At 34.3% G+C, this 8,954-nt stretch overlaps 1 pseudogene; it reads right to left on the minus strand.

Moving 5' to 3' along the window:
• Positions 1 to 5,556: 5,556 nt before the first annotated feature.
• LOC110205030 (14-3-3 protein epsilon pseudogene) lies at positions 5,557 to 6,331 on the minus strand (annotated as a pseudogene).
• Between the last annotated feature and the right edge of the window lie 2,623 nt (positions 6,332 to 8,954).

Genomic DNA, 8,954 nt, shown 5'->3' on the forward strand with positions numbered 1-8,954 from the left:
AAAAGAAAGAGGTCCACTTGGGTTAACGTGTTCTGAGTGTTCCCCAGGTCTAGTTTAGTAGCTATCAAAAACTAATAATGTTACCATGTGGTTACGTTAATAATTAGAATGCTGCGGATTTTCTGAGGAGGGGAGCAGGGGGCACTTCCATGCCTTTCTACACTTTTGCTCCCCAGACTCTTCCATGTGAGAGAGCAGCAGATAGTGTACCACTCATGCTTTCTGGATAAGGATTCGCTGGTCAGGTTACAAAATTATGTTTTATTTGATGCTGTCTTCATTCTAGTAGGATTATTATTATTATTATCATTATTATTATTATTATTATTATTATTATTATTATTATTAATTTGATTCTCACTTTGCAAAAGCCCAAGAAGAAAACACAGTGAAAATCGACTATAAAATATCTGAGATGATGGAATTGCTTGGCTATTTCAAAGCACCCATGTCTTTCAGTCCTGATTTTCCAGAGAATTCATCATTTCCAATATGCTCAAATGCTGTCACCATGTTCCTGCAGTTGCCAGAAGTCCCTACGTGGAGTTCTAAGCTTCTACTTCCTGAGATGACAACTATAGGCCAATTCAGCCTCTGCTAAATGAAGAAGAAAAGTTAATACCTCAACATTATGAATAATCATTTTTATGCAAATTGTACATCTTGATACTATAACACATAGTTTTTGAGGAAGACAGTTCAAAGCTAAGGTAAAATATAAATAACCTATTCAAGAATCCTGACAATTTCCTCATTTTTTAAAGTGAAAACGTTCCAACCAAGAATGATAGTAGTTAACACTGGCACTTGTTCAAGAGTTTAGTTAAATAGGCCAATGAATAAGTTAACTGTAGCAAATGATCCTTATTAACAATCTATATGCTCAGATTGGGCAGATTACTGAAGTAGCAGTAATTCTTCCTCTTTCACCTACTATGTAAATGTCTGCATTTCGCTGACAGTTTTCTCAGTCCGCAACTACTATCCCAACCTGAATCTTCATCATATGTCTCAGACAATCAGGAATCCTTAGCTTTCTCTTTGATTGATCAGGAGTGCTGTGTGTAACTTTTCAAAAGGGTGGCTTAAGAAAACTGATCAGCCTATTTTAGGGTGCTTGGAAGTGGCACAAAATAAAGATATGTTATCTTTTGCCATTGCCTGTATGTGGATGGTTTAAAAAACTATCCTTCAGCTATAGACCACCAATCAATTAACTGAGAATGAACCATTAAATAGGTGTTTATCAGAGTAAAACCAGTTAAATGAATGAAGCTGTCTTCGTAGGTCAGAATAAAGTGTTCAGGGTGAGACTTAAAAATCACTTAATTTGGTCAACTGAGCCAATGCTGAAATCAAATGGTGGGCTTCAGCTCTATCATTAATATTTCCCATGGCCAATTAAATTAATCATTTCTTTCTATCTCTATCATTCATTTGGTATAATAGAGACGTGGTGTCTAAGTCAGTCTCCTAATTTCTAGACATAATGGAAGTGTATGAAGTTTTCTTTTTTTTTATTATTTTTAAAGAAAATTGAACGGAAAATCCCCTGACTAGGAATAAGGAGACTTGAGTTTTAATGCCTAGCTCTATCATTTAACTTCCTATATGACTCTGGAAACATATTAACTTGTCTGGGCCTCATTTTCCTTATTGTAAAATGGGTGAGTTAGACTAGATAAATTCCAAATAACCTTTTATGTCTTAAATTCTGTGACTTAATGTAATTAAAGTTGAAATTATTGGAGATTTTGTAAAAGACAACAAGAAAAAAAACTAAAGCTTTCAAATAACTGAACTTTCTGCATCAAGTAGTTATTTAATTATTTTAAGTATCTTTGATTTCCCTGGTATTAGCATGTCCTTCATAAACAGAGACAATAGCAATCATTCCTGGATTAGTAAACAGTCTACATGTATTATTATAACTAAAAATGCCACCATTATGTGGCCAATCTTGTGATGTGTCTCTGAATTCAGACAACATGGTCTTTAAATTACAAATATTCAATCTTTTCTGAAGAAATACTTGAGGTCCTTAGAGTTTGATGGGACCTTCTAAGGAATGAGATTTACTGTCACAACCTTTGAGAATCAAGAGTCACATCTATTCAATGATGGAATCAATGGAGAAAGACTTGGAGCACAACTTTAATAGGCACATTCACTTTACTACCATGAACATCCTGATGAATCCTTCAGTGCTCATAAGGATAAAATATTTTGTTAATTAATGATAAAATGTCTGTCATGCTTGTTATAATATATACCTTGTGATAATTTATGATAATTTTACTATACTCTTAACAATTGGCACTTTCCTTCATCAGTATGCCATTTGGGGAAAATGGAATCACATTTCTGACTGTTTGCCTATTATCAAATAGGATATAATAAATGGAGTGTGATTTAATTCCTGGAGGGGCTTTGGATCAAAATGATCAAATTATAAAAATTTCATCACTGAATACAAAGAAGAATAGTTCATATTTCAAAACTACTTTTAAGTTTTTAATGTGAGGCAGATAATGTGATTATTATTATCATTTTTTTTTAGATTAGAAAACTAAGATCTAGAGAGATGAAGTGATTAATCCAAGGTAATATGCATAGTTCAGGGCAGACAATTTATTGAAAACTAGGTAGCTAGACTTCCAACCTGGTGATCCTTCCAAAATATTATACTGACACTTTCATTTTTGCTACTCTAATAAACTATTGATTATAATCTGAATAAAGCTGTCTGCTTTTCAGCTTAGCCACTCAAAGGGACATAAGACATTCAAAGGGTTGCTTATTTCTTGCATATTCAACTTGCATACTCACCTTGCATGTTTCCTAGATTTTAATTCTTTCTTTTCCATTTTCAGAGCTGTTAGAAAAGAGTTGATCAAGCTTTGACAATGATTATTGTCAGTGCTATTCCACAATCAATAAAAAGGGCTATATTCTGTAAGTGAAAATATGTCATTATCTTGGAGGTTAGTGGGATGAATTGTATGATTATTTTTTTTTTCAGGTAGTAAGTAGATAAGAAGAGAAAGTTAGTAAGAATTGAGTTCAAGTTGCACTGCTAACACATAATGGTTTTGTGACCTGCTAAGTCACGATAAACAGTGTAGAGCTGAATTGTTTCACTAAGGAGTTAAGATGGTGAAGAGGAGAATGTAGTTAGTGAAGGAATGATGGCCTGAGGAAGAACTGAAGGGTGAAGGGATTAAAGGTAACAGTGAGGATGAAGAATAGGATTAGGGGTTGTAAGGCTGAGGGAAAAGTGGAATGACAACAGACTGTTATAAGATAAGAGAATTTCAGAATTCATCAACTTGGAAGTGGGTGATAGCAAGATCAAAGGTGTGACTGTGCTTAACTGAGGTGGGATGGAGGAGGTGTTCAGTCATTTTTCAGTCATGTCCAACTCTTTGTGACCTCATTTGGGGTTTTCTTGGTAAAGATATTGGAGTGGTTTGCCATTTTCTTCTCCAGCTAATTTTACAGATGAGAAAGCAGAGGCAAACAGGGTCAAGTGACTTACCCAAGGTAAAGCAAGATAGGCCTGGTGCTCTATCTCTAAAGAATCAAAATTTTGGGTAACTAAAAGAAGTTATTAATGAGATTGTTGTTGTGTAAAAGTAAATATAACTTTATATTTGAAGTTATTATTAAAAGTAAATTATTATTAAAAGTAAATAAAAAGTAAAAAGGTAAATAAAAAAGTCAATGTTACAGGAGTGACTGACTTATCAAGCTATTATATGTCATCAGTTCTTCAATATTCATTTATCAAATTGTTTTCCAACTTAAGGTGGAAAGGCACACAGAATAATGAAGTGGATAGACTTCTTTGGACCTCTTTCAGTACCACCAAGTGTTAGCCCACTATAAATATTGTCCAATTGGGAGCATAAAGAGCACAACAGGAGACCAAGAAGTGGACGGTCTTCCCAGAATCCTCTAAACTCTTCTGTCAGGCAAAAATCAGGTTTCCTAGGTAACCTTCCCATCTAACTATTTCCATGATTTCACTCAGAATGAGTTAATTGTCTATATTCTTTTTTGTTTTTATTGTACAATTTGGAAAGTCACGTCTCATTCTGTCAGATGTTGTGCTAGAGTTTGTACTAGAAATCTTAGAAATCATCGAGTCATTGAATTAAATCTCAAATGACCATCCTCAAAGGACTCCATAGTACTTATAGTCACAGTCACTTCCTGTATTACACAACTACCATAAAAACCTCAGAGTGAACTTAGCAAGTGCATTAAAAAATCCATTTTAGAAACATCCCCTAGCCCAGAAATGACTGATTTGTCTCCTTTTTTACCTCTTGCATAGGTATTTTGGTTCAAAATTACCAATTTTCTCCTCGTTTAATAATATCTGAAGTTGAGAGGAAGACTAGCATCTTTAATATTCCTTTAGAGTTTTAATTTGTCCTGAATGTTTTGGAGAAGGACTCTGGTTCCGTATTTCTGTGACCCAGGTTTGATCCTCTCCATGTCTTGCCTCCTTTCAGTTTTTTGCCAACTTCATCTTTCCTCTGTTTAATAAAAATTTCTAGTATAAACATAAGGAAAGATTTATTCAGTGCTTTGCATTTTATCTTGTGTTATCTTAGATTTCTATGGAATCTTATAATTTAATTTTCCATCCTACCTTTTTGCCTCCCTGCTGTCTTTCCTTTCCTGTTCTTTAATCTCCATTTTTCCATTCTTTCTTTTTCCTATAGGTTTTAACTATTTATCCTCACCTATTTAGCCTACAGAGGCAGCATGATATAGTGACTACAGAGTTGCAAAGCCAGAAAGACCTAGGATTAAGTGCCAACCCTGACCCTTGGCAAATTATTTAATTTTTCAGTACCCTCAGTCAAATCCCTAAGAATATAAGTTGGAGAGATGTTGTTGACCTCCATTGGCAGAAGGAAATTCTTCATCTAGGGAGTCCTCATGCCAGTGAAATCACAGGTATATTCCTTATCCCTATCCCTTTGCCAGTGACATTGACTTTAAACTTTTGTTTCCATGTTAATCTCAGAAACATTTTTTAAACAAACCACTAAAATAAACATTCAAAAAAAACTTGTAACAACTCCAAATTAATTTTAAATATTGATATAAAATTAATTTTAAACAACAGTAAAAAGGAAAAAAAGGCATCATTATGCACCCTAAAGTGTGATAAACCTCTGTTAGACTCTTGCTTCATTTAAGTGTCTAATGGTGTTCCAATTTAATATTCATTTCTAGTGGTTATCTGTCATATCTGGTATGGAAACAATACACTAATGCTGGAAAACCATCTATTCAGTCCTCTTAGTATCTACATAACCTAAAAGCTGGGACCACAAAAATCCACAAAAATTCACTTTTGCTTTTAAGAACTTTGAAAACCATTTACAAATTTTAACAGGGCAGGAACTTAAATTCTGAAACCAAATGTAAATAAGTCAGATTTGGTGGTTTTCAGGGACAATGGAGAATTTTCAGGGAGAGGGATGGGGAAGATTAGGATGGTCAGAGATAGATTCTCTTGTTAGCTTGGATGTCTTCTCAATGATTTTCATCTTCCACATCATGAAGCACTTCTTTGTTCTGTTCTTCACCATCGCCTGGAATATTTAAAGTCCATAATGTCAGATTATCATACAACAACTCTGTGATATATTGAGTCCTTATAGTGTTCTTCACTTACCATTTCCTGTTCTGCAATTGCATCATCAAAAGCTACTTTTGCCAAACTGCAGACATGATCAGGGAAATTAAGAATTTCATAGTAGAACATGGAAATGTTGAGAGCAAGACCTATGTGGATGGGCTGTGTTAGTGGAAGCTTTGTCATTCAGATGTCACAAGCAGCTTTATAAGCCACCAGGCTATTCTCCATAGCCTCTTTCCTATCATTTCCTGTGGCAAATTCAGCCAGATACCTGTAGTAGCACCCTTTCATTTGATAATAGAAAACTTTGGACTTGCCAGTGTTTGCTACTGGAATGGGGGGTTTGCCCAGGGCATCCAGAATGTCATAAAAGATTAATTTTAGTTCAGCCTCAACCATTTGCCATTATTACCAAATAATTTTTATTTTATCTTCTCCTGCCTCGCTTTCTTCTTTCTAATCATTGCTGTTAATCATCCACCATGATGTTCTTCTGCCTACAATCACATTTGTATAAGCAACTAACAGTAGGTTTCTGTCTTCAGCTGTCAGTTACATATTCATTTCTTCTACTTTCTTCATTGATTCCACTATATCATTGTATTGCTTGGTACATGAGACCCTCCCACTTGTCCACATCAGCTCTTTCTCAGTGTCCAGGCAGCCCATAGATTTTTTAAAAAAAATAATTTATTTTGATTTATCAACAATCACTTCCACATGCTTTTGAGATTAAAATTTTTCTCCCCTTCCCTCCCTACCATGTCCCCAAGATGCCACAAAATCTGATATAGGCTATACATATATGTTCCTGTTGAACATATTTTCACATTGGTGATATTGTAAGTAAGAATTAGACCAAATAGGAGGAACCACCAGAAAGAGGAAGCAGAACTTAACAGAAGAAAAAAAAATAGCAAATAATATGCTTTGATCTGCATTCAAACTCCATAGTTCTTTCTTCGGATGTGGAAAGCATTTTCCATTACAAGGCCTTAGGAGATGTCTTAGATCCTTGTATTGCTGGGGACGGTTAAGTTTATCAGTATCAGTCATTGCACAACATGGCTGCTATTGTGTACAACATTCTCCTGGTTCTGCTCACTTCACTCAGCATCAGACAATACAAGTCTTTCCAGGTTTTTCTGAAGTCAGCTTGTTCATCATTTCTTATAGCACAATACATTCATATACCACAACTTGTTCAGCCATTATCCAATTGATGGGCATCCTCTCAATTTCCAATTCTTTGCCACAGCAAAAAGATCTGCCATAAATATTTTTGTACATGTGGGTCCTTCTCCCATTTGTATGATCTCTTTGGGATATAGCCCTAGAAGTGATATTGCTGGGTTAAAGGGTATGCACATTTTTATAGCCCTTCGAGCATAGTTCCAAATTGTTCTCCAAAATGGTTGGATCATTTCACAACTCCACCAACAATGCATTAGTGTTCCAATTTTCCCACATCTTCTCCACCATTTATCATTTTCCTGTTTTGTCATGTTGGCCATGGTGTGATGTGGTACCTCAGAGTTGTTTTGATTTGCATTTCTCTAATCAATATTGATTTAGAACATTTTTTCATATGGCTATAGATGGCTTTAATTTCTTCATCTGAGAACTGCCTGTTCATATCCTTTGACCATTTATCAACTGGGGGATGACTTGTATTCTTATATTTTAGAAATGAGGCCCTTATCAGAAAGACGAGTTGTAAACATTCTTTCCCAATTTTCTACTTTCCTTCTAATCTTGGTTGCATTGTCTTTGTGCAAAACCTTTTTAATTTAATGTAATAAAATTTTTCCATTTTGCTTTTTGTAATGTTCTCTATCTCCTGTTTGGTCATGAATTCTTTTCTTCTCCATAAATCTGATAGGTAAACTATTTCTTGCTCTTCCAGTATGCTTATAGGATCAGCCTTAATATCTAAATCATGAACCCATTTTGACTTTATTTTGGTATATGGTGTGAGATTTTAATCTATGCCTAGTTTCTGACATACTCTTTTTCAGTTTTTCCCAGAAGTTTTTGTCAAAGAGTGGGTTATTATCACAGAAGCTGGGGTATTTGGGTTTATCAAATAATAGTTTACTAGAGTCATTGACTACTGTGCCTTGCATACTTAACCTATTCCACTGATCCACCACTGTATTTCTTTGCCAGTACCAAGCAGTTTTGATGATTATTGCTTTATATTACAATTTAAGATCTGGAATGACTAGGCCACCTTCCACTGCATTTTTTTTTCATTAGTTCCCTTGCTATTCTGGACCTTTTGTTCTTCCAAATGAATCTTTTTATTATTTTTCTAACTCTATAAAATATTTTTTTGGTATTTTGATTGGTATGACACTGCATAAGTAAATTAGCTTAGGTAGAATTGCCGTCTTTAGTATTTTAGGTCTGCCTACCCATGAGCAACTGATGTTTTTCCAATTATTTATATCTGATTTTATTTGTGTGGGAAGTGTTTTGTAATTGTGTTCATATAGTTCTTGGTTTTATTGGGAGGTAGACTCCTAAATATTTTATAATGTCTCCAATAAGTTTAAATGGAATTTCTCTTTCTATATCCTGCTGTTGGGCTTTGTTGGTAATATACAAAAATGACAATGATTTATGTGGGTTTATTTTATAGCCAGCAACTTCGCTAAAGTTGTTTATTATTTCAAGTAGTTTTTTACTTGATTCTGAAGGATTCTAAGTATATTATTATGTCATCTACAAAGAGTGATAACTATGTTTCTTCTTTGTCTATTCTAATACCTTAAATTTCTTTTTTTTCTCTTATTGTTAAAGCTAACATTTCTAGTACAGTATTGAACAACAGTGGTGATAATGGACATCCTTGTTTCACCCCCGATTTATAGGAATTGCTTCTAGCTTGACCCCATTACATATGATGCTTTCTGAAGGTCTTAGGCAGATGCTATTTATTATTTTAAGGAAGACTCCATTTATTCCTATGCTCTCGAAAGTTTTTAATAGAAATGGGTGTTGTATTTTGTCAAAAGCTTTTTCTGCATGTATTGAGATGATCATGTGGTTTCTGTTAGTTTTGGTGTTGATATGACCAATTATGCTGATAGTTTTTCTAATATTGAACCAGCCGGGCATTCCTGGTATAAATCCTACCTGGTCATAGTATATTATTCTTATGCTAAGTTTCTGTATTCTATTTGCTAATATTTTATTTAAAATTTTTGCATCCATATTCATTAAAGAAATTGGTCTATAATTTTCTTTCTCTGTTTTGACTCTTACTGGTTTAGGTATGAACACCATA

This window comes from Phascolarctos cinereus, unplaced genomic scaffold (assembly GCF_003287225.1).
Source record: "Phascolarctos cinereus isolate Bilbo 61053 unplaced genomic scaffold, phaCin_HiC Scaffold_4;HRSCAF=312, whole genome shotgun sequence".
Lineage (NCBI taxonomy): Eukaryota > Metazoa > Chordata > Mammalia > Diprotodontia > Phascolarctidae > Phascolarctos > Phascolarctos cinereus.